Below are 25,341 nucleotides of genomic sequence, written 5' to 3'. Positions count from 1 at the left end.
AATGACCACATCAGTCACAAGCTGACAGCACTGCAGCACTGCCTTGGCCAAGCGGCAACCGGCTGTGCTGAAGATAACATGCTTAATGCTTAATTGACAAACCGCCCAGCACTGCAGAGTTGTTGAAAGCTGTAACACAGCAGCCTGATCTGTGGCTCTTACCGCTGAACATACAGCCAGGCATGGTCGTGTGTGACAATGGGCGGAACCTGGTGACGGAGAAATGACACCCAGAGTAGATACGATTTCCCTCTATGCCAGTCCTTTCACCGAGCTAAATACAACTCTCAGCAAAAAAAGCTGTGGACTGGCTCCGTACCATCCCTGGCCACATTCATCTGTCCACGTGTTTGTGGGTAGGCGGTCCTTCCCAGTATGTGCACTGGAGAGGGCACGGGTAATGTTGTGGGACCCGTGCTTGTGGAAGACGGAGACGACCCCAGGAGAAACAGTGGCGGCTGGGGACCGAGTTTGGACACCCAGCCGCTGCTGGTATGAGGTTATGAAAAGCTTCCGACTTCTCGAGCCTAAATGGCCACATTTCAAGTGAAAGCAGCTTTAGAAGACTTCTTGGGAGAAATGACAGCTGGGTAGATATGGTTTCCCAAGTCCTTTCACCAAGCTAAAGAATATGGCTGTGGTGAAATACAACTCAGCAAAAAAAGCTGTGGACTGGCTCCGTACCTTCCCTGTCCACGTGTTTGTGGTTAGGCGGTCCTTCCCAGTAATTGCACTGGGGAGGGCACGGGTAATGTTGTGGGAACCGTGCTTGTGGAAGGAGGAGACGACACCGGGAGAAACAGTGGCGGCTGGGGACAGGAGTATGGACACCCGGCCGCCTCCTGCATGAGGTTATCAAAAGCTTCCGCCTCCACGAGCCTAAAAGGCCACATTTTCAAGTGCAAGCAGCTGTCAAAAATTTGGCAGTATAGTATTGCAGCCTGTGGGTGGGTTGGTGGCTGGCTGCATACTTGCGCTTGCATTCCAAGGAATGGGGTAGGGACAACTGAACGCTGCACTGGGATAAGGACGTGGACAGTGATTGTTGCAAGTCTGCAACGACAGGTGCATGGCGGGAGGCATCTTCGCATGCGCCAAGGATCACTTATGATGGGCACACTTTTAGGCAGTGATCTGGGAGTCAGAAATGCTTCCAGAGGTCTTCCCCATGCTGTTCCCATGTCTTTTCAGCACTGTATGCATGTGTCTGATGATGTGTCACACACCACATGGCCAGATAAGGTTGTAAAATGTTAAAATTACATTTCCCAGTGAATGCATTTGTCTTTGTTGAAAGCAATGCAAAAGTGCAAAAACGTATCAAAAACGCTACGTGTGAACATAGCCCAAGGTGTGGAGGAGTATTTTTGGTTATTTATTTTGCCTTATATACAAGTCATTACCCTGGAAAGGATGTTCCTTAATATATTTCCCAGGAAAATCCATTTTGGTTTTGTTTTTGTATGTTTTATTGTGAGTCCGTAAAAGTGGTGTAATACTCTGACAACGTTGTTGACAGCAGTGACCTGGGAGTCAGAAATGCTTCCAGGGGTCTTCCCCATGCTTTTCCCATGTCATTTGAGCACTGTTCCCATCGATTTGGGCAATTTTTAGGCCCTCTGCAGACCGCCGGGGGGAGCCGCCGGAAAAATGTTCGAGTTTCCCATAGACTTACATTGGGCTCGTTGCTCGGGTCGAGCACCGGAGTATTCCAATTTGCTCGACCCGAGCAACGAGTACCCGAGCATTTTTGTGCTCGCTCATCACTAATCCTAACCCATATCACTAAAGGAGTTACATGTGCTGTCAGGGTTAGGCCTCAGCTAGCCCAGTACTCAGTCCTGTAGGCAAGCAGCAAAGTCACAGCAGGAATTTCAGTAAGCAACAAGGGTTTTTTTTTTTTAAATGGCCTAAAAAGAGTGAAGAAGCCAAGTTCTAGTTTCAGCAATAAGACAAAAAAAAGAAAATTGGAAAATCATACAATGACATGCCTCAACCATGAAGAACCCTGCAATGCAAATCTCATAAAACAGCAGCACAATGTAAAAGTGGAATTTACCTATAACCAGACAACATGCAAGTAACTTAACCCTTGCACCCGCCAGAGCCCTTCCACTTACCCTGGTCATCACAGCTGCCATCTTTACACCCTCTCATAAAGGCCCTCATCACAGCACACAATCTGCTGACTGCTTCCTCTCTGTGGTTTAAATCCTGGAAGCTGGCAGGAGATTGGCCAGGAGACCATCAGTAAGCAGCTGCTGCAATTCATGTCTGATTTCTAGCCAGGATTGGGGCTCATTCACAGGATTGTATTTTTGGTCCGGGTGCTGTCTGTTGAAATAACGGACCACACTTGGACCATTGTTATTCAGTGGCACAGTGCAGATGAGACATTTTGTTTCACTGAATTTGTGTGAGAAAAATAGTGCAGCGTGCTCTGGTTTCTTCTATAAATCAGATGAGACTCGCACATTCAAGTCTGGGTGCGTAAAAAAAATCAGATGCCATACAGAGCCATAGCATAGCTTTCGATTTTTACAGATACATTGCAAAGGCATTACACATTAATCTAACTCTCTACCTAAACAGCGCATAACAAACACTGCTTGACACATTGACTTGGTGGATAAAAGATTGGCCACAGCCTTTATTAAAATATTAAAACATATCATATAAATATAACCATATTAACATAATTTCTTAAAAGGTTCAAACCATTTTTCCAACACCGCAGCTCGGCCATGAGGCTTAAGCCCGTTAATCAACTACCTGTCCATCCAGATACCTGGACGACTAACGCTAGGCCGTGCCAAAAATTCAGGGAGGGAGGGCAGGGCAGCACTTCAGGTACGACAGTGCCGGAGGACAGACATGAACCTCCGGCACTGCTCCCTTATATCCCCCAGCTGATACCCGCTCCAATCACGGTCCATCTCCAGGGCAAAAAACATATCTCCCCTGTTACGGTGCCCTGAATGGCCGGGCCTTAGATCCAATCAATTCCCTAACTTCTCCTAGCTACATGACCATCTGAAAGCGGCGGGAAAGCCATTCTCCCGCCATTTAACCCTTAACTAAGCAGAACACATAGCATTCCTGGTAATGCCATGTGTTCCCCTCCTCAGGGTCCGGGATCACCAATATATAATATACCATGGCTACAGACACCAGATGGTATATAACAATATGTACACTGGATGTGTTATACTGTCCACAGATATATAAAGTTATATGCACTGACTGAATTGGCTCCTGGCTACAGGATCTCTCATGCTATATTATATGGTTATATATATATATATATATATATATATATATATATACATACACACGAGTATATATATATATACATACACACGAGTATATATATATATACATACACACTGCTCAAAAAAATAAAGGGAACACTTAAACAACAGAATATAACTGCAAGTAAATCAAACTTCTGTGAAATCAAACTGTCCACTTAGGAAGAAACACGGATTGACAATCAATTTCACATGCTGTTGTGCAAATGGAATAGACAATAGATGGAAATTATTGGCAATTATCAAGACACACTCAATAAAAGGAGTAGTTCTGCAGGTGGGGACCGCAGACCACATCTCAGTAGCAATGCTTTCTGGCAGATGTTTTGGTCACTTTTGAATGTTGGTTGTGCTTTCACACTCATGGTAGCATGAGACGGACTCTACAACCCACAGAAGTTGCTCAGGTAGTGCAGCTCATCCAGGATGGCACATCAATGCGAGCTGTGGCAAGAAGGTTTGATTTGTCTGTCAGCGTAGTGTCCAGAGGCTGGAGGCACTACCAGGAGACAGGCCAGTACACCAGGAGACGTGGAGGGGGCCGTAGGAGGGCAACAACCCAGCAGCAAGACCGCTACCTCCGCTTTTGTGCAAGGAGGAACAGGAGAAGCACTGCCAGAGCCCTGCAAAATGACCTCCAGCAGGCCACAAATGTGCATGTGTCTGCACAAACGGTTAGAAACCGACTCCATGAGGGTGGTATGAGGGCCCGACGTCCACAGATAGGGGTTGTGCTCACAGCCCAAGACCGTGCAGGACGCTTGGCATTTGCTACAGAACACCAGGATTGGCAAAGTCGCCACTGGCGCCCTGTGCTCTTCACAGTTGAAAGCAGGTTCACACTGAGCACATGTGACAGACGTGACAGAGTCTGGAGACGACGTGGAGAGCGATCTGCAGCCTGCAACATCCTTCAGCAAGATCGGTTTGGCACTGGGTCAGTAATGGTGTGGGGTGGCATTTCTTTGGAGGGCCGCACAGCCCTCCATGTGCTCGCCAGAGGTAGCCTGACTGCCATTAGGTACCGAGATGAGATCCTCAGACCCCTTGTGAGACCATATGCTGGGGCGGTTGGCCCTGGGTTCCTCCTAATGCAGGACAATGCCAGACCTCATGTGGCTGGAGTGTGTCAGCAGTTCTTGCAAGATAAAGGCATTGAAGCTGTGGACTGGCCCGCCCGTTCCCCAGACCTGAATCCGATTGAGCACATCTGGGACATCATGTCTCGCACCATCCACCAACGTCACGTTGCACCACAGACTGTCCAGGAGTTGGCAGATGCTTTAGTCCAGGTCTGGGAGGAGATCCCACAGGAGACCATCCGCAACCTCATCAGGAGCATGCCCAGGCGGTGTAGGGAGGTCATACAGGCACGTGGAGGCCACACACAACACTGAGCCTCATTTTGACTTGTTTTAAGGACATTACATCAACGTTGGATCAGCCTGTAGTGTGTTTTTCCACTTTAATTTTGGGGGTGACTCCAAATCCAGGCCTCCATTGGTTAATAAATTTGATTTCCATTGATGATTTTTTTGTGTTTTTGTTGTCAGCACATTCAACTTTCTACAGAACAAAGTATTCAATGAAAATATTTCATTCATTCAGATCTAGGATGTGTTATTTGAGTGTTCCCTTTATTTTTTTGAGCAGTGTATATATATATATATATATATATATATATATATGTATGTATATACATAGGGTGGTCCAAAAGTAGGTGGACAGAAAGTGTAATAAGGTTATGAAGGGGGAGATTTATCAAACACTAAATTGCAGCCGCCTGTCTGGATCATCCTCCAATAAACCATGAATTAGACGTGGACGATAAGCTTTCCACCCAATAGATTTCAGGATTCGCATGATAGAAGCTTGTGAAATTCCCAATTCCAAAGAGGCTCTTCTGGTGGACTTTTTTGGACTCTGAACAAATGTTTCAGCAACAAGTTGTTTATTATCTTCTGTACAGACTGTTTTGGGTCGACCAGTTTTTGGAGCATTAAGGATTGAGCCAGTGGCATTGAATTTGTCACGAATGCGGTAAATGGTTTGTCTCTTTGGGGCTTGAGTACCAAATGTTTCAACCCAATTTGCTGTAACGGTTTCAGCATTTTGAGATTTCCAATACTCTGTTAAAATCCATTTTCTTTGATCTGTATTTAAATTATTTGCCATTATGTGTTATCTGAAAAGAAAACAGATTTGGGGGGAGATCTATCTTTGAAAACTAGATCTGTGAAACTGGCTCAGTTGCCCTTAGCAACCAATCAGATTCCACCTTTCATTTTCCAAAGAATCTGTGAGGAATGAAAAGTGGAATCTGACTGGTTGCTAAGGGCAAATGAGCCAGTTTCACTTTACACCATGTTTGTTAAATCTGTCCCTTCATAACCTTATTACACTTTCTGTCCACCTACTTTTGGACCACCCTGTATACAGTATAGACTAAAAGTTTGGACACACCTTCTCATTTAAAGATTTTTCTGTATTTTCATGACTATGAAAATTGTACATTCACACTGAAGGCATCAAAACTATGAATTAACACATGTGGAATTATATTCTTTACAAAAAGTGTGAAGCAACTGAAAATATGTCTTATATTCTAGGTTCTTCAAAGTAGCCACCTTTTGCTTTGATGACTGCTTTGCACACTCTTGGCATTCTCTTGATGAGCTTCAAGAAAATACAGAAAAATCTTTAAATGAGAAGGTGTGTCCAAACTTTTGGTCTGTACTGTATGTGGTATTATTCGGTCACTATGTGGTGGTAATATGTGGTCTGGTCATGGTGTGGCGATATTTGTCCCTTGTATGTGGTATTATTCGGTCACTATGTAGTGGTAATATGTGATATAGTCATAGTGTGGTGGTATTTATCCCTTGTATGTGGTATTATTGGTCATTTTAAAAAATGTGTGTGACACATTCCCATGAATAAAATATACCTAAAAGAGTATTGAGTATTATAAGAAATGTTTAATATGTTAGAGAAGAGTTTCCTTGTCGTGGTGGTGGCTTAAAAAATCTTCTGGCCAAAACAAAGGCTGCTGGCTATACAGTACAGACCAAAAGTTTGGACACACCTTCTCATTTAAAGATTTTTCTGTATTTTCATGACTATGAAAATTGTACATTCACACTGAAGGCATCAAAACTATGAATTAACACATGTGGAATTATATAGTTAACAAAAAAGTGTGAAACAACTGAAAATATGTCTTATATTCTATGTTCTTCAAAGTAGCCATCTTTTGCTTTGATGACTGCTTTGCACACTCTTAGCATCCTCTTGATGAGCTTCAAGAGGTAGTCACCGGAAATGGTTTTCACTTCACAGGTATGCCCTGTCAGGTTTAGTAAGTGGGATTTCTTGCCTTATAAATGGGGTTGGGACCATTAGTTGTGTTGTGCAGAAGTCAGGTGGATACACAGCTGATAGTCCTACTGAATAGACTGTTAGAATTTGTATTATGGCAAGAAAAAAGCAGCTAAGTAAAGAAAAAAGAGTGGCCATCATTACTTTAAGAAATGAAAGTCAGTCAGTGCGAAAAATTGGGAAAACTTTGAAAATGTCCCTAAGTGCAGTTGCAAAAACCATCAAGCGCTACAAAGAAACTGGCTCACATGAGGACCGCCCCAGGAAAGGAAGACCAAGAGTCACCTCTGCTTCTGAGGATAAGTTTATCCGAGTCACCAGCCTCAGAAATCGCAGGTTAACAGCAGCTCAGATTAGAGACCAGGTCAATGCCACACAGAGTTCTAGCAGCAGACACATCTCTACAACAACTGTTAAGAGGAGACTTTGTGCAGCAGGCCTTCATGGTAAAATAGCTGCTAGGAAAACACTGCTAAGGACAGGCAACAAGCAGAAGAGACTTGTTTGGGCTAAAGAACACAAGGAATGGACATTAGACCAGTGGAAATCTGTGCTTTGGTCTGATGAGTCCAAATTTGAGATCTTTGGTTCCAACCACCGTGTCTTTGTGCGACGCAGAAAAGGTGAACGGATGGACTCTACATGTCTGGTTCCCACCGTGAAGCATGAAGGAGGAGGTGTGATGGTGTGGGGGTGCTTTGCTGGTGACACTGTTGGGGATTTATTCAAAATTGAAGGCATACTGAACCAGCATGGCTACCACAGCATCTTCCAGCGGCATGCTATTCCATCCGGTTTGCTTTTAGTTGGACCATCATTTATTTTTCAACAGGACAATGACCCCAAACACACCTCCAGGCTGTGTAAGGGCTATTTGACCAAGGAGGAGAGTGATGGGGTGCTACGCCAGATGACCTGGCCTCCACAGTCACCAGACCTGAACCCAATCGAGATGGTTTGGGGTGAGCTGGAACGCAAAGTGAAGGCAAAAGGGCCAACAAGTGCTAAGCATCTCTGGGAACTCCTTCAAGATTGTTGGAAGACCATTTCCGGTGACTACCTCTTGAAGCTCATCAAGAGAATGCCAAGAGTGTGCAAAGCAGTCATCAAAGCAAAAGGTGGCTACTTGGAAGAACCTAGAATATAAGACATATTTCCAGTTGCTTCACACTTTTTTGTTAAGTATATAATTCCAGATGTGTTAATTCATAGTTTTGATGCCTTCAGTGTGAATGTACAATTTTCATAGTTATGAAAATACAGAAAAATCTTTAAATGAGGTGTGTCCAAACTTTTGGTCTGTACTGTAAATGTGAGCCGGTGTTCAATGGGTACTGTTAATGTGTGATTGGTGAAGACGTGGTGCAGAAAGTAGAGTTTTTCCAAGAGTGGGCGGTGGGACTGTGGAACATTCGAGGGGTTGAGGCGGAGCTGGGGTGGAGACTGGGCAGAGTCTCAAGGGGGCCCAAAAATTTAGCCAGTATGGGGCCCTGTAATTCCTAGTGGCAGCCCTGTGTGGGTACCATCATGCTGTGTGGAGGGCTAGTGCGGGCCATTATACAGTGTGGAGAGGTGTGGGGCCATCATACTGTATGTAGGTCCATTATACTGCATGAAGGGCTGTATGGGGGGTCACAGCTGGGGGATCATACTGTGTTAGGGTCACCATACATTGCCTTGGGAGTTGAGGTGGGGTACAATAGAGTAATTATACTGTGCATGTGGAGGTTAATGTAGAGGAATTCACCATGGGGGTATCATTCTGTGTTTGGGGGGGGTACTTTTGTTTTGTTGGCATCATACTTTATGGGGGTAATGCAAAAGGAATCTAGGACTTTAGCATGAGGAAATTACTATGTAAAGGCTGGAAAGTTATGAGATATGCTCCCCTGTGACCCCAACAATTATTTTTTTTGGGGAGGGGGGGAGCCCAATTAGAACTTCTGTAATGGGGCCCCATGATTTCTATGTACACCCCTTGATAGCATATGAGGTTTACTGCCTCCTGGTGGGTTTTCCGTGCCCTGACAAACAGAGGCTGTGCAGGGGCTTGTACCTTGGGTAATGCAGAACTGAGGGGCAGGAGCTGTGTGAAGGGGGCTTATACCAGTGGATAATGCAGACCTGGAGGCAGGGGTGTGTACCTAGGGTAATGCAGAACTGGGGTGCAGGAGCTGTGTGCAAGGGTGCTGTACCTTGGGTAATGCAGAACTAGGGGGCAGGGAATGTGTGCAGGGGACTTGTATCTTAGGTAATGCAGTCCTAAGGGGGGGAAGGGGCTTTTCGCACGGAGCTTGTACCCGTGGGTAATGCAGAATTGGGGGGCAGGGGCTGTGTGCAGGGGGCTTGTATCTTAGGTAATTCAGACCTAGGGGCAGGGGCTGTGTGCAGGGGCCTTGTACCTGTGGGTAATGCAGAATTGGGGGGAGGCAGGGGCTGTGTGCAGGGGGCTTGTATCTTAGGTAATGCAGATCTGGGGGGCAGGAGCTGTGTGCAGAGGTCTTGTATCTTGGGTAATGCAGAACTGGGGGGCAGGGAATGTGTTCAGGGGACTTGTATCTTAGGTAATGCAGACCTGGGGGCAGGGGCTGTGTGCAGTGGGTTGTACCTGTGGGTAATGCAGAACTGGGGGCAGTGGCTGTGTGCAGGGGGCTTGTACTTTGGGTAATGCAGAACTGGGGGGGGGGGGCATTGGCTGTGTGCAGGAGACTTACACTAGTGGATAATGCAGAACTGAGGGGCAGGGGCTGTGTGCAGGGGGCTTGTACCTTCGGTAATACAGAACTGGCAAGCAGGGACTGTGTGTAGGGGGCTTGCTTGTACCTTGGGTAATGGAGAAATGGGGGCAGAAGCTGTGTGCAGGGGTCTTGCACCTTGGGTAATGCAGAAATGAGGGGCAGGGTCTGTGTGCAGGGGGCTTGTACTTTGGGTAATGCAGAACTGGGGGCAGGAGCTGTGTGCAGGGGGCTTGTACCTAGGATAATTTAGAGCTGGGGGGCAGGGGCAGCGAACAGTGGGTTTGTACTTCTGGGTCCAGGGCTCACTGTCACTTATCAGACAGACCCCCATAAACAACATCATGATGCAACAGTGCAGACTTTATATTCATCACAGCACATGCCGTACACTGCGCCATTAATCTATATGATGGGCACCTGACCGCTCTTCTCAGTCACTCCTCTTATCTTGTGATCCCGATTGTCTATCATTTAACACAAACTGCTTCCAACGGTCCCCATCAGAGACCGCTCACCATGGTTTCCCTCATTCCGCACTGGCCAAATTAACTGACGGCTCCCTGTGGTACCCCTACTTTTACAGAGTGTCCCCCAAGTCTTTGATCTCTTACAGACCCTCATCTTCCACTTCTCTATAGGCCTCGTCTCATAGACCATGTCCTATGGTTTCCCCATAGTTCGCTCTATCAGACCACTCCTCATAGTTCCCCCCACTTTCTCCATAATCCCGTCTCTCACAGAACACCAGCTATGGTCCCTCAATTTACCCAAAGCTTTTTCCTCACAGACCACTCCCTAATGTTCCCCACATGCTCCATAGTCCCTCTTCCCCATATACCCTCCATTTTGTCTTTCCTCTCAGAGAACTCCCAATGGAGGCTCACACATCCCTCTCATATATCCTGCTCCTCATAGTCCCCTCACCTTCTCCTTAGTCCCCTCTTATACAGCCTGCTCCTCAGTCCCCCCACTTTCCCCATAGTCCCATCTCATACATCCTGCTCCTCATAGTCCTCCCACTTTCCCCATAGTCCCCTCTCATACAGCATGCTCCCCATAGTCCCCCCACAGTTCCCTCATACAGCCTGCTCCTCATAGTCCCCCCACTTTCCCCATAGTCCCCTCTCATACAGCCTGTTCCTCATAGTCCCCAACTTTCTCCATAATTCCCTGATACAGCCTGCTTTTCATAGTCCCCCCACTTTCCCCATAGTCCCCTCTCATACAGCCTGCTCCTCATAGTCCTCCCACTTTCCTCATAGTCCCCTCTCATACAGCCTGCTCCTCATAGTCCCCCCACTTTCCCCATAGTCCCCTTATACAACCTGCTCCTTATAGTCCCCCCACTTTCCCCATAGTCTCCTCTCATACAGCCTGCTCTACATAGTCCTACCACTTTCCTCGTAGTCCTCTCTCATACAGCCTGCTCCTTGTAGTCCCCCCACTTTCCCCATAGTCACCTCATACAACCTGCTCCTCATAGTCCCCCCTACTTGCCTCAATTTCCACTCATACAGCCTGCTCCTCAGTCCCCCTACTTTCCCCAGAGTCCCCTCTCATACAGTCTGCTCCTTATAGTCCTCCCACTTTCCCCATAGTCCCCTCTCATACAGCCTGCTCCCCATAGTCCCCCCACTTTCCCCAGAGTCCCTTCTCATATAGCCTTTCCTTCATAATCTCCCTACTTTCCCCATAGTCCCCTCTCATACAGCCTGATGTTCCTCTCATACTGCCAGCTCCTCATATCCCCCCACTTTCCCCATAGCTCCCTCTCATACAGCCTGTTCCCAATAGCCCTCCCACTTTCCCCATAGTGTCCTCTCATACAGTCTGCTCCAGAGTTCCCCACTTTCTCCATAGTCCCCTCTCATACAGCCTGCTCCCCATAGTCCCCCCACTTTCCCCATATCTCCCTCTCATACAGCCTGTTCCCCATAGTCCCCCCACTTTCCCCATACTCCCCTCTCATACAGCCTGTTCCCCATAGTCCCCCCACTTTCCCCATACTCCCCTCTCATACAGCCAGCTCCTCATGGCCCCCCACAGCTCCCTCTCATACAGCCTGCTCCTCATAGCCCCCTACTTTCCCCATACTCCTCTCTCATACAGCCTGTTCCCCATAGTCCCCTCTCATACAGCTTGTTCCCCATAGTCCCCTCTCATACAGCCTGATGCTCACCGTCCCCCCACTTTCCTCTCGTACAGCCTGCTCCTCATAGTCCCCCCACTTTCTCCATAGTCCCCTCTCATACAGCCTGCTCCCCATAGTCCCCTCATACAGCTTGCTCCTCGTAGTCTCCCCACAGTCCCCTCTCATACAGCCAGCTCCTCATAGCCCCCCACTTTCCCCATAGCTCCCTCTCATACAGCCTACTCGCAATAGTCCCCCCACTTTCCCCATAGTCCCCTCTCATATAGCCTGCTCCTCATAGTCCCCCCACTTTCCCCATAGTCCCCTCTCATATAGCCTGCTCCTCATAGTCCCCCCACTTTCCTCATACTCCCCTCTCATATAGCCTGCTCCTCATAGTCCCCCCACTTTCCCCATAGTCCCCTCTCATATAGCCTGCTCCTCATAGTCCCCCCACTTTCCTCATACTCCCCTCTCATACAGCCGGCTCCTCCTAGCCCCCCACTTTCCCCATAGCTCCCTCTCATACAGCCTGTTCCCCATACTCCCCTCTCATACAGCCTGCTCCTCATAGTCCCCCCACTTTCCCCATACTCCCCTCTCATACAGTCAGCTCCTCATAGCCCCCACTTTCCCCATAGCTCCCTCTCATACAGCCTGTTCCCCATACTCCCCTCTCATACAGCCTGTTCCTCATAGCCCCCCACTTTCCCCATAGCTCCCTCTCATACAGCCTGCTCCCCATAGTCCCCTCTCATACAGCAGGCTCCTCATAGTCCCCCCACTATTACAGACTGCCCCCATGATCTCCCCTCTCACACAGATTCTCATCTCTCTCTCCTCTCACAGATCTGTCCTTTTGCTCTCTGTCCCGCTCCACCTTCCCCGAGCAGCAGCAGCAGGACGGATCTTACACTGTATAGACCAGCATGCACTGCTGCTACTTCCTATTATGTGCGGAACACTATAAACCGGAGGCCCCGCCCATTCCCAGGAGACTCCGCCCATTATAGAGACCACGCCCCTGAGTTCTCCATGACAACACGTCAGTGTCTGTTACAGTGAGAAGCCACGCCCTGCGCGCAGTGTTCCCATCACCGCGGATGTCACCAAATTGCTGAGGACGGAGGAGCAGAGCCAGCAGCGATATGACCGCTCACCCCGGGGGTCTGAGGTGGTGAGCGGGGTCTGTGCTGCCGGGTGGTGGAGCCCCCGGCTGAGGCTGTGCGATGTACGAGCTGTGGGCATTGTGGATGTATGTGTGTCTATAGATAGCAGTGTACATACATACATGGAGGATGGGGGTCTCTGCACTGCTGGGTTATTCTGGGGGATTCAGCTGACACCAAATCTATAGATACCATATTCCTACTAATGGAATAAATGCCCTTTAACCCCTTCCTGACAGCTCTGATTTCCGCCCTGTTATGTCTCCTCCATCACTTTTCCTTCTTCTGTCGGCGGATCCGTACGGCGGCTCGTTATCTGCTGAGTGATTTCCTCTTATTAATGGCTCCAGTCACTTGTCCATATAATCTGCATCCAGGGGCCGAGGAATAAAGGAATAATAACAGATCGTTGTGTTTGGGGGTTTATTGGCCGGTAATAATGTCCGGTGCTGGTTCTCCGGTGGCATGATGGCGGCTGTTACCAAACTGATTAGTAGAATTTCCTGCTTCCCCTTCACTTCCCGGCGATTATCAGTTCTTGCGTTTTCGCTGTTCTCCTCCCTTCTTCCCGTCACTTTCTGATGTTTCCGCTGATATCGCCGTATGACGACTTGTTTATTGGGGACGAGTTCTGCTATTGAATGTCACCATTTTATCTTCTGATAAATTCCAACTGCAGTGAAAAAAGTGCAATCCCCCAACTCAGTATTTATTATATACAGCGTTCATTATATGGTCACAATGTCCTGACAATATGATTCCCGGGGCAGTACCATTTCACCAATACCAAACATACATCGTTTTTACCTTTAAGTGTAGAAAACAAATCAGAAATTTGTAAAAAAAAAAAAAATCCCTTGTGTTGTCATTTTTTGAGACCCGATAGGTTTCCAAGTGTTGGTGGATGGGGCTGTGCGAGGGATTCGCTTTTTGCGCCCTGAGCTGATGTTTTTATTGATACAATTTTGGGGTACATATGATGTTTCCATCGCCTCATGTTGCATTTTTTTCTCATTACGCTGTTACTGATCAGATGAATTCATTTTATATTTTGATACAGAAATCACGATACCACACTATGTGTAAATTTTGATTTTTTTATTTATTTTTAATGAGGGAAAAGGAGGGTGATTGGAACTTTTATTTTTTTATTTATTTATTTTTTAAATATTTTTTTCTTTTCATTGTAATTGTTAGTCTGATCTTCTGATCGCTTGTACTTTATACAGCAATGCCGCTATATTGCTGTATATAGAAAAAAATCACTGTCTCCGATCTCCTATGAACGCCAACTAGAATCTGGCGTTCACCGGAGTACTGTCAGTACTGGCGAGCGACTGGGGTCTTCAGCAGACCCCCAGCTGTCATGGCAACCTGGCGCCTCACGATCACGTCGCGGTGATGCCAGTGGGCAGTAAGAAGAGCTCTTCCCCAGACCGTGCTGTTAATGGCGCTGTCACAGATTGACAGCAGCATTTAGATGGTTAATAGCTATGGGCGGAGCTCTGCTCCATTCGCAGCTGTTAGAGGCAAGTGATGGCTGAATAACACAGCCATCATCTGCTGTCAAAAATATAGGCTCAGCTTGCCCGCGTCAAAGACAGGGAGATGGGGGTTAAGAAAGCCAGAATCTTGTAAAAATAAATTGCCTTGTGTCGCCATTTTCAGAGACCAATGCATTTTTTTTGAGCTGTATGAGGACTTGTTTTTTTCCAGCGTAAGCTATTGGTTTTAGTAATACCAAGGGGGGCTGCTTACGGCTTGTTGATTGCTTTTTATTCCAATTTTTGGGGCTTTTAAAACATTTTTTTATTTACAGCGTTTATCATATGTGTTACAAATGCAACATTACCAAATGTGCTGTTATATATATACATGTATATATATATATATATATATATATATATATATATATATATATATATATATATATATTATAATGCAGCACTACAGATAAATTCAAGGCTTGAGAAAGGTTCTATGAACCGAAACGTCGCCATTTGGGCTCAATAAAGTCCATTTTTTCTAAAAATGTAATTTATCTGGACTGCTGCCTTCTTACATGTTTCTATTCAGATGCAATTTGGACAGGTTGCTTGGAGGCCTGGCACCCACCGTGAGTGAATGTGAAATGGTGCTGTTCCAGTATATGTTTCCTATATATATACATATATTTATTTATTTATTTTACATTTCTTTGCTGAAAACGAGGAGACGAGGTTATGATTTGAGTTTTTGTTTTTTTTATTCTTTCAATATCTCTTTATTTTTTTAACTTATATATTTTTCCTTTAGGGGATTTCAGCATGCAAATGTTTTGTAATTTGTTTGGAGATATTGAACAATGTCAAATCCAGTAGCCCCCACTATTCTATTGTGCGTGGTGGGGGCTGGTAGCAATAGTCGCCCATAGTTTTTCTCCACATGGTGAAAAACTATTTAAATGCCGCTATCATAAATTGACAGTAACAATCGGTGCTATTTTCAGCAGCTGCTGTTTAGAGGCCGGTGCCATCTGTATAACACTGCCAGCACCCACCCTGTAACGAGTGGGCCACGTACACAATCACCCCACGTACGTCGTACAAGTGCGTCAGAAATCTGGAAAGGGAAAAAGAATATATTTGATTTTATATTGCCATATTTTAAGAGCAATAACTTGTTAATTTTTCTGTTGACAAAGCTATACGAGGGCTTAAATTTTCCAGGACAATCTATAGCTCTCAGTGGTACTATCTTAGGGTACAGACAACATTTTGATCACTTTTTAATTCCTTTTATTTGTAGGAAAGATGAAAAAAAAAGCTGCATTTTGTGAAAAAAAAAAAGTTATTTATTTTATTTTTAGCACTTTACCTAATTTAGAAGGTTTTGAAGCTTTCAAGCTTTGCTCAATAAAATCACTTTGTAAAAATAAAAATATTTTTTCTGTCTACATTTTCTGAGAGCTACCATTATTTTACTTTTAAATGAGTTATCCAATATTTTTTCTTTGGCATTGATCTTTTAAAAATAACAAACAAATGTACGTCCCCCTGCTATACTCACTGTAGATAGAAACGATGACTAAGCCGCCCAGATGTGACCGATGCTGAAGCCTGAGATTGGCCGGACAGGCGTCTGAACCAGTGTGTCATTAGATCTTTCCTGACCTGTGCAGTGAATCAGAGATCAAGTAACATCCGGATGGCGAAATCATCACTTCCGGATCTGATGCAGACCACCAGAGCGTTCTCCGCTTCATCCATGGGGGGTGATGACTGGTATGAACTTTTCCATTTGGTTATTTATATAACTGTACAGAGTTTATAATGCAGTATAGGTAATATATTCTGGTGGATTTTTTTTAGGGTGAGGCCAAAATGATCAATAATAGCAATTGTGGTGTTATTATTATTATGCCATTTTTCAGTCAAGATAAATGATGTGATGGCTTTATAGTTTGGGTAGTTACAGATGCTGCAATATAAATTACCGTAGGTTTATATTTTTTTGCTTGTGATTTTTTTGTCAAAACACGTTTTAATGTAAAAAAAGTTATTTTTGTGGTTTTCACTTTATTTTTTTTGTACTTCTGAATACTCCATTATTGCGCATTTTAGAGATACTGAGAGAAAAGGAGATCCTCCCTATGTCTATCAACTTAGATACCATGCTTGTTTTTCACCACGGCATTTAAGGAGTTAAGCAACTGTTATCCAACATTTAATGTATGGTGTGAAGTTCCGGGGTCTTCAGTGGGCGTAATGTTACTCAGACAACACAGGGGTGAGGGTAAAACAGCGTGGCAATACTTTATTGAACCACAAAATAGGACAATAAACACATAGAACAGTCCCAGCAAATAGCCAAGATGGTACAACATTACACAGTCTCACCCTTCCGCTCCGCCTGCCTGGGATAGAACAGCTGCGACTTTGAGACTTCCAGGGTCAACTACCTCAATCAGTTGGCCCCGGCTACTGGCGGACCCCCACATAGAGAAGGTAGCGGCAAGCTTAGGAAGTTAGCAGTCCATCAAGGTACAAGGTCAAGAGAACTGAGGGTCCCACCCTGGCCTCTCCGAGAGTTTCCATGGGGCCAGATGACTGGTGAGTCCCAATCTGGCTTTTATGAATGTCTCCATGAGTTCCAGGCGACCAATGGGTCCCTCCTGGCAACCCCAAACAACATATCCATGGGGCCAGGTGACTTCATCGTCCCAACCTGGTCTCCACAAATGTATCCATGGGCTCTCTGATGGTTAATGGAGCAGATCCGTATCTTTCCAGCCAGGGCTATGTACCCTTAGGCTAGAATCATGTAGAATCCAAATCTGGGTCTCTTTAGGTAAAGCCATACTACCAAGCTGATGTTCCAAGTCTCTTTCAATCTCTGTCCCATGTCTCTCCTACAAAAGCACATGTCCCTTAAAATAGTCACAGTTCTCCATGCAAGTACACATTCACAGGTTTGGGGGAAAGGGCAGCGCTCAGGTCTCAATGTTTGAGCATTTAATGAATTTGCATAGTTTGTCCTCCTGTCTTGGGAGTCAACAAGCCACAGTGTCCACACAAAGCGTAATCAACATTAATTGTTCCACAGACTAATAAAAGACAACAATCAGGGTTATACAAATACTGGTCTGCCCTTGACCAGTAACAGAAATGCTCATACATAACAAGTCAACAGAAACACAATAGTGTATTTCCCTTGGATTAACAAATCTAATCGTTAGTCTGTGTGGCATCTGTCAGGAATCCAGTATAAATGCTAACATGCCCATCTGTTCTCCATTGCCATTATTACATTACTAATCAAATTGTTGATGCATTTTTTCTGTCCAACAAAAGCATTGTAAACAGGGTATAGGAGGAATATATATATATTCTTATATACGTAGATGACCTATATCATGATAATATATTCTGTACCAGTAGATGCTTTGGTGTCACACGGACATTGGTCCATGTGCGTCGGTGGCATGTGGATGTCGGGCCTGGTGCTTCACTGGAATGCTGAAGCTGATGCATGTGTTTGATGGCAAATAAATGCCGGGCCGTGTGCTTCAGCGACATCCAGACATCGGGCCTTGTGCTTCAGTGGCACGTGGACGCCGGGTCTTGTGCTTCAGTGGCACCTGGACACAGGACCGTATGCTTTGGGGCACTCAGATATGGAGCCCTGTGCTTCGGTGGCACCGGTACACGGGTCTTGTTCTTTGTAGGCACCCGGACACAGGGCCGTGTGCTTCGGTGGCACGTGGATGCACGGCCATGTGTTTCGTGGCACGCGTATGTGGGGCCATGTGCTTCGGTGGCACCCGGATGCCAGGCCGTGTGTTTCGGTGGCACCCGCCGGTCCTTGTGCTTCGGTGGCGCTGAGAAGCTGGACTGTGTGCTTCGGTAACACCCGTACGCGGGGCTATGTGCTTTGGGGACAAATGCTTCGGTGGCATCCGTATGCAGGACCGTGTGCTTCAGTGGCATCAGTAACCGGGGACGTGTGCTTAAGTGGCACCCAAACACGGGGCCGTGTGCTTCGGTGGCACCCGGACGCCGGTCTTTGTGCTTCGGTAGCACCGAGAAGCGGGGCCTTGTGCTTCGGTGGCACCCGGACGCGAGTCTGTGTGCTTCGGTGGCACCCAGACACGGGTCTGTATGCTTCGGTGGCACTCGTACGTGGGGCCGTGTGCTTCGGTGGCAGCTGTACAGGGAGGTCATGTGCTTCGGTGGCACCCGGACACAGGTTTGTGTGCTTCGATGACACCCATTCAACGGGGCCGTGTGCTTCATGGGCACTCGTACGTAGAGCCGCGTGCTTCGGAGGTACCCGGACGCCGGTCTTTGTGCTTCGGTAGCACCGAGAATCGGTAGCCATGTGCTTCAGTGGAACCCGTACGCAGGGCTCTGTGCTTATTTGGCACACAGACGTGGGTCTGTGTGCTTCGGTGGCACCCAGACACGGGGGCGTGTGCTTCATTGGCATTCATGTGGGGCTGTGTGCTTCGGTGACACACATTCAGGGGGTAGTGTGCTTCGGTGGCACCCGGACGAGGGGCTATGTGCTTCGGTGGCACAAGGACGCGGGTTTGTGTGCTTAGGTGGCACCTAGATACGCGGCCTTGTGATTCAGGGGCACTCGTATGTGGAGCCGTGTTCTTCGGTGGTACCTGGATGCCAAGCTTTGTGCTTCGGTAGCACCGAGAAGCGGGGCCATGTGATTCGGTGGCACCCGAACGCGGGTCTGTGTGCTTCGGTAGCACCTAGGCACGGGGCCATGTGCTTCAGTGGCACCCGGATGCGGGTCTGTATTTCGGTTGCACCCAGACACAAGGCCGTTTGCTTCAGGGGCACTCGCACGTGAAGCCGTGTACTTCGGAGGTACCTGGACGTCGATCTTTGTGCTTCGGTAGCACCGAGAAGCGGGGCCATGTGCTTCGGTGGCACACGGACATGGGTCTGTGTGCTTCGGTGGCACCTAGACACGAGGCCGTGTGCTTCAGGGGCACTCGTACGTGCAGCCGTGTACTGCAGAGGTACCCGGACGCCGGCTTTGTGCTTCGGGAGCACCGAGAAGGAGGGCCATGTGCTTCAGTGGATACCGGACGTCGGACCGTGTGCTTCGGTGGTACCTATACGCAGGGCCGTGTGCTTCGGTGGCACTCGAACACGGGTCTGTGTTCTTCAGTTGCATCCAGACATGGGGTCGTGTGCTTCGTTGGCCCACGTATGTGGGCCATGTGCTTCAGTGGCACCTGGACGTGAAGCAGTGTGCTTCGGTGGCACCTAGAGATGGAGCCATGTGCTTCGGTGGCACCCGGACACGGGGCAGAGTGCTTCGGTGGCACATGAACAGCGGTCTGTATGCTTCGGTGGCACCCACACACGAGGCCGTGTGTTTCAGGGACACTTGTACGCGGACCCGTGTGCTTCGTTGGTACCCGGACGCCGGCCTTTGTGCTTCGGTAGCACCGAGAAGCGGGGCCATGTGCTTCGGTGGCACTTGGATTCGGGTTTGTGTGCTTTGGTGGCACCCAGACACGGGGTCATGTGCTTCGGTGGCACCCCAACGCGGGGCCATGTGCTTTGGTGGCACCCAGACATGTGGCCATGTGCTTCGCTGGTACTCGTATGTGAAGCCGTGTGCTTCGGTGGCACCCGGATGCGGGGCAGAGTGCTTCGGTGGCACACGGACGCAGGTCTGTGTGCTTCGGTAGCACCCACACACGAGGCTGTGTGCTTCAGGGGCACTCGTACGTGCAGCCGTGTACTGCAGAGGTAGCCGGACGCCGGCTTTGTGCTTCGGGAGCACCGAGAAGGAGGGCCATGTGCTTCAGTGGATACCGGACGTCGGACCGTGTGCTTCGGTGGTACCTATACGCAGGGCCGTGTGCTTCGGTGGCACTCGAACACGGGTCTGTGTTCTTCAGTTGCATCCAGACATGGGGTCGTATGCTTCGTTGGCCCACGTATGTGGGCCATGTGCTTCAGTGGCACGTGGACGTGAAGCAGTGTGCTTCGGTGGCACCTAGAGACGGAGCCATGTTCTTCGGTGGCACCCGGACGCGGGGCAGAGTGCTTCGGTGGCACATGAACAGCGGTCTGTATGCTTCGGTGGCACCCACACACGAGGCCGTGTGTTTCAGGGACACTTGTACGCGGACCCGTGTGCTTCGTTGGTACCCGGACGCCGGCCTTTGTGCTTCGGTAGCACCGAGAAGCGGGGCCATGTGCTTCAGTGGCACTTGGATTCGGGTTTGTGTGCTTTGGTGGCACCCAGACACGGGGTCATGTGCTTCGGTGGCACCCCAACGCGGGGCCATGTGCTTTGGTGGCACCCAGACACGTGGCCATGTGCTTCGGTGGTACTCGTATGTGAAGCCGTGTGCTTCGGTGGCACCCGGACGCGGGGCAGAGTGCTTCGGTGGCACACGGACGCTGGTCTGTGTGCTTCGGTAGCACCCAGACACGAGGCTGTGTGCTTCAGGGGCACTAGTACGTAGAGTTGTGTTCTTCGGTGGTTCCCGGACGCCGATGTTTGTGCTTCGGTAGCACCGAGAACCGGGGCCACGTGCTTCGGTGGCACCCGGACGCAGGGTTGTGTGCTTCTGTAGCACATGGGCACGGGTCTGTGTGCTTCGGTGGCACCCAGACACGGGTCTGTGTGCTTCAATGGCACCTGTACAGGGAGGCCATGTGCTTCGGTGGCACCCAGATGGCACTCGTATGTGGGCCGTGTGCTTTGGCGGCACCCGGACATGGGGCCGTTTGCTTCAGTGGCACCCGGATGCGGGTCTGTGTGCTTTGGAGGCACCTAGACACGGGCCATGTGCTTCAGTGGCGCCAAGACGCGGGTCAGAGTGGTTCGGTGGCACACGAACGCGGGTCTGTGTGTTTCGGTTGCACCCAGACACAAGGCCGTGTGCTTCAGGGGCACTCGTACGTGAAGCCGTGTACTTCGGTAATATCCGGATGCCGATCTTTGTGCTTCGGTAGCACCGAGAAGTGGGGCCATGTGCTTCGGTGGCACACGGACACGGATCTGTGTGCTTCGGTGGCTGCTAGACACGAGGCCGTGTGCTTCAGGGGCACTCGTACGTGGAGCCGTGTACTGCGGAGGTACCCGGACGCCGGCTCTGTGCTTCGGTAGCACCGAGAAGCAGGGCCATGTGCTTCAATGGAAACCGGACGCGAGGCCATGTTCTTTGGTGGCACATGGACGTTAGTCTGTGTGCTTCGGTGGCACCCAGACATGGGTCTAAGCGCTACGGTGGCACCTAGACACGGGGCCCTGTGCTTCGGTGGCACCCGGACTGGGGTCTGTGTGCTTCGGTGGTACACGGACGTGGGTCTGTGTGCTTTGGTTGGACCCAGACATGAGGCCGTGTGCTTCAGGGGCACTCGTGCACGGAACTTTATTATTTGGCGGTACCCGGATGCGGGTCTGTGTGCTTTGGTGGCACCTAGACATGGGGCCATGTGCTTCGGTGGCACCCCGACGCAAGGTCATGTGCTTCGATGGCACACGGATGCGGGTCTGTGTGCTTCGGTGTCACCCAGACACGGGGCCATGTGATTCGGTGGCACCCGGAGGCAGGGCAGAGTGCTACAGTGGCACACGGACGTGGGTCTGTGTGCTTCGGTGGCACCCAGACACGGGGCCGTGTGCTTCGGTGGAACTCGCATGTGAAGCCGTGTGCTTCGTTGGCATCCAGACACGGGGCCTTGTGCTTCGGTGGCACCCTGGCGCGAGTCTGTGCGCTTTGGTGGCACCTAGACATGGGGCCATGTGCTTCGATGGCACATGGATGTGGGACTGTGTCCTTCGGTGTCACCCAGACACGAGGCCGTGTGCTTCAGGGGCATTGATACTTGAAGCCGTGTGCTTCGGTGGTACCCGGACACTGGTGTTTGTGCTTCGGTAGCACCGAATAGCGGGGCCATGTGCTTCGGTGGCACACGGACGCAGGGCCATGTGCTTCTGTGGCACCCGTACAGGTAGGCCGTGTGCTTTGATGGCACTCTAACGCGGGTGTGTGTGCTTCGGTGGCACCTAGACACGGGACCATGTGCTTCGGGGGCACCCGGACGCTGGGTCACGTGCTTAGGTGGCACACGGAAGCGAGTCTGTGTGCTTCGGTGGCACCCAGACACGGGGGCATGTGCTTCGGTGGCACTCGTATGCTGGGCTGTGTCCTTCGATGGCACCTGTTCAGTGGGTCTTTGTGCTTCGGTAGCACTGAGAAGTGGGGCCATGTGCTTCGGTGGAAGCCGGACTAGGGGCCATGTGCTTCGATGGCACACGGACATGGGTCTGAGTGCTTCGGTGGCACCCACACACGAAGCCGTGTGCTTCAGGGGCACTCGTACGTGGAGCCATGTGTTGCGGAGGTACCCGGACGCCAGCCTTTGTGCTCCGGTACCACCGAGAAGCGTGGCCATGTGCTTTGGTGGAAACCGGACGAGGGGCCATGTGCTTCGGTGGCACATGGACGTTGGTCTGTGTGCTGCGGTGGCACCCAGACACGGGTCTGTGTGTTACGGTGGCACCTAGACACCTGGCCATGTGCTTTGGTGGCACCCAGACACGAGGCCGTGCGCTTCGGTGGCACTCATATGTGGGGCCGTGTGCTTCGGTGGCACCCGGACGCGGGGCAGAGTGCTATGGTGGCACACGGACACGGGTCTGTGTGCTTCGGTGGCACCTAGACACAGGGCCATGTGCTTCGGTGGCACCCGGATGCAAGGCCATGTGCTTCGGTGGCAAATGGATGCGGGTCTGTGTGCTTCGTCAGCACTCAGACACGGGGCCGTGTGCTTCGGTGTCACTCCTATGTGGCGCCGTGTGCTTCGGTGGCACCCGGAGGCGGGGCAGAGTGCTACGGTGGCACACGGACGCAAGTCTGTGTGCTTCGGTGGCACCCAAACACGGGGCCATGTGCTTCGGTGATACTCGTATGTGAAGCCGTGTGCTTCAGTGGCACCCGGATGCGGGGCCGTGTGCTTAGGTGGCACCCGGACGCGGGTCTGTGTGCTTCAGTGGCACCTAGACATGGGGTCATTTGCTTCGGTGGCACACGGATGTGGGTCTGTGTGCTTCGGTGGCACCAAGACACGAGGCCATGTGATTCAGGGGCACTCATACTTGGAGCCGAGTACTTCGGTGGTACCCGGAAGGCGGTCTTTGTGCTTCGGTAGCACCGATAAGCGGGGCCATGTGCTTCGGTGGCACACGGACGCAGGGCCATGTGTTTCTGTGGCACATGGACGTGGGTCTGTGTGCTTTGGTGGCAACGACACACGGGTCTGTGTGCTTCGATGGCACTCGCATTTGGGGCCATGTGCTTCGGTGGCACCCGTACAGGTAGGCTTCTAAAGCGAGTGATGGCACTCTAACGCGGGTGTTTGTGCTTCGGTGGCACCTAGACACGGGACCATGTGTTTCGGGGGCACCCGGACGCTGGGTCACGTGCTTAGGTGGCACACGGAAGCGAGTCTGTGTGCTTCGGTGGCACCTAGACACGGGGGCATGTGCTTCGGTGGCACTCGTATGCTGGGCTGTGTCCTTCGATGGCACCTGTTCAGTGGGTCTTTGTGCTTCGGTAGCACCGAGAAACGGGGTCATGTGCTCCGCTGGAAACCGGGCGAGGAGCCATGTGCTTCGGTGGCACATGAACGTTGGTATGTGTGCTTCAGTGGCACCTAGACACGGGTCTGTGTGTTACGGTGGCACCTAGACACCAGGCCATGTGCTTTGGTGGCACCCAGACACGAGGCCGTGTGCTTCGGTGGCACTCATATGTGGGGCCGTGTGCTTCCGTGGCACCCGGACGCGGGGCAGAGTGCTATGGTGGCACATGGACGCGGGTCTGTGTGCTTCGGTGGCACCCAGACACGAGGCCGTGTGCTTCAGGGGCCCTCGTACGTGGAGCCGTGTACTTCGGAGGTACGCGGACGCCGTTCTTTGTGCTTCGGTAGCACTAAGAAGCGGTGTCATGTGCTTCGGTGGCACCTAGACGTGGGGCCGTGTGCTTTTGTGGCACTCGTATGTGGGGCCGTGTGCTTCGGAAGTACCCGGACGCCGGTCTTTGTGCTTCGGTAGTACCAAGAAGCGGGGCCATGTATTTCGGTGGAAACCGTACGTGGGGCCATGTGCTTCGGTGGCACATGTACCTTAGTCTGTGTGCTTCGGTGGCACCCAGACACGGGTCTGTCTGCTATGGAGGCACCTAGAGACGGGGCCATGTGCTTCGTTGGCACCCGGACGCGGGGCTGAGTGCTTTGGTGGCACCCAGACACGAGGCCATGTGCTTCAGGGGCACTCGTTTGTGGAGCCGTGTACTTCGGAGGTACCCGGACGCCGGTCTTTGTGCTTCGGTAACACCGAGAAGCAGGGCCGTGTGCTTCGGTGGAAACCGGATGCGGGGCCATATGCTTTGGTGGCACATAGACGTTGGTCTGTGTGCTTCGCTGGCACCCAGATATGGGTGTGTGCGCTACGGTGGCACCTAGACACGGGGCCATGTGCTTCGGTGGCACCCAGACTGGGGTCTGTGTGCTTCGGTGGTATACACGGACGCGGGTCTGTGTGCTTCGGTGGCACCTAGACACAGGGCCATGTGCTTCCGTGGCACCCGGACGCGGGGCAGAGTGCTATGGTGGCACACGGACGCGGGTCTGTGTGCTTCAGTGGCACCCAGACACGAGCTCGTGTGCTTCAGGGGCCCTCATACATGGAGCCGTGTACTTCAAAGGTACCCGGACGCAGTTCTTTGTGCTTCGGTAGCACTGAGAAGCGGGGTCATGTGCTTCGGTACCACCCGGACGTGGGGCCATGTGCTTCGGTGACACATGGACGTTAGTCTGTGTGCTTCGGTGGCACCCAGACATGGCTATGTGTGCTTTGGTGGCACCTAGAGTTGGTGCCATGTGCTTCGGTGGCACCCGGACGCGGGGCAGAGTGCATCGGTGGCACATGGACGCGGGTTTGTGTGATTTGGTGGCACCCAGATGTGGGGCCATGTGCTTCGGTGGCACCCAGACACGGGGCTTGTGTTTCGTTGGCACTCGTATGTGGGGCTGTGTTCTTCGATGGCACCCGGAAGCGGGGCCGTGTGCTTCGGTGGCACCCGA

This window comes from Phyllobates terribilis, unplaced genomic scaffold, assembly GCF_046119375.1.
Source record: "Phyllobates terribilis strain yellow unplaced genomic scaffold, ASM4611937v1 Scaffold_150__1_contigs__length_4496277, whole genome shotgun sequence".
In the NCBI taxonomy this organism is placed as follows: Eukaryota; Metazoa; Chordata; class Amphibia; order Anura; family Dendrobatidae; genus Phyllobates; species Phyllobates terribilis.
This window is presented reverse-complemented; position numbering follows the sequence as displayed.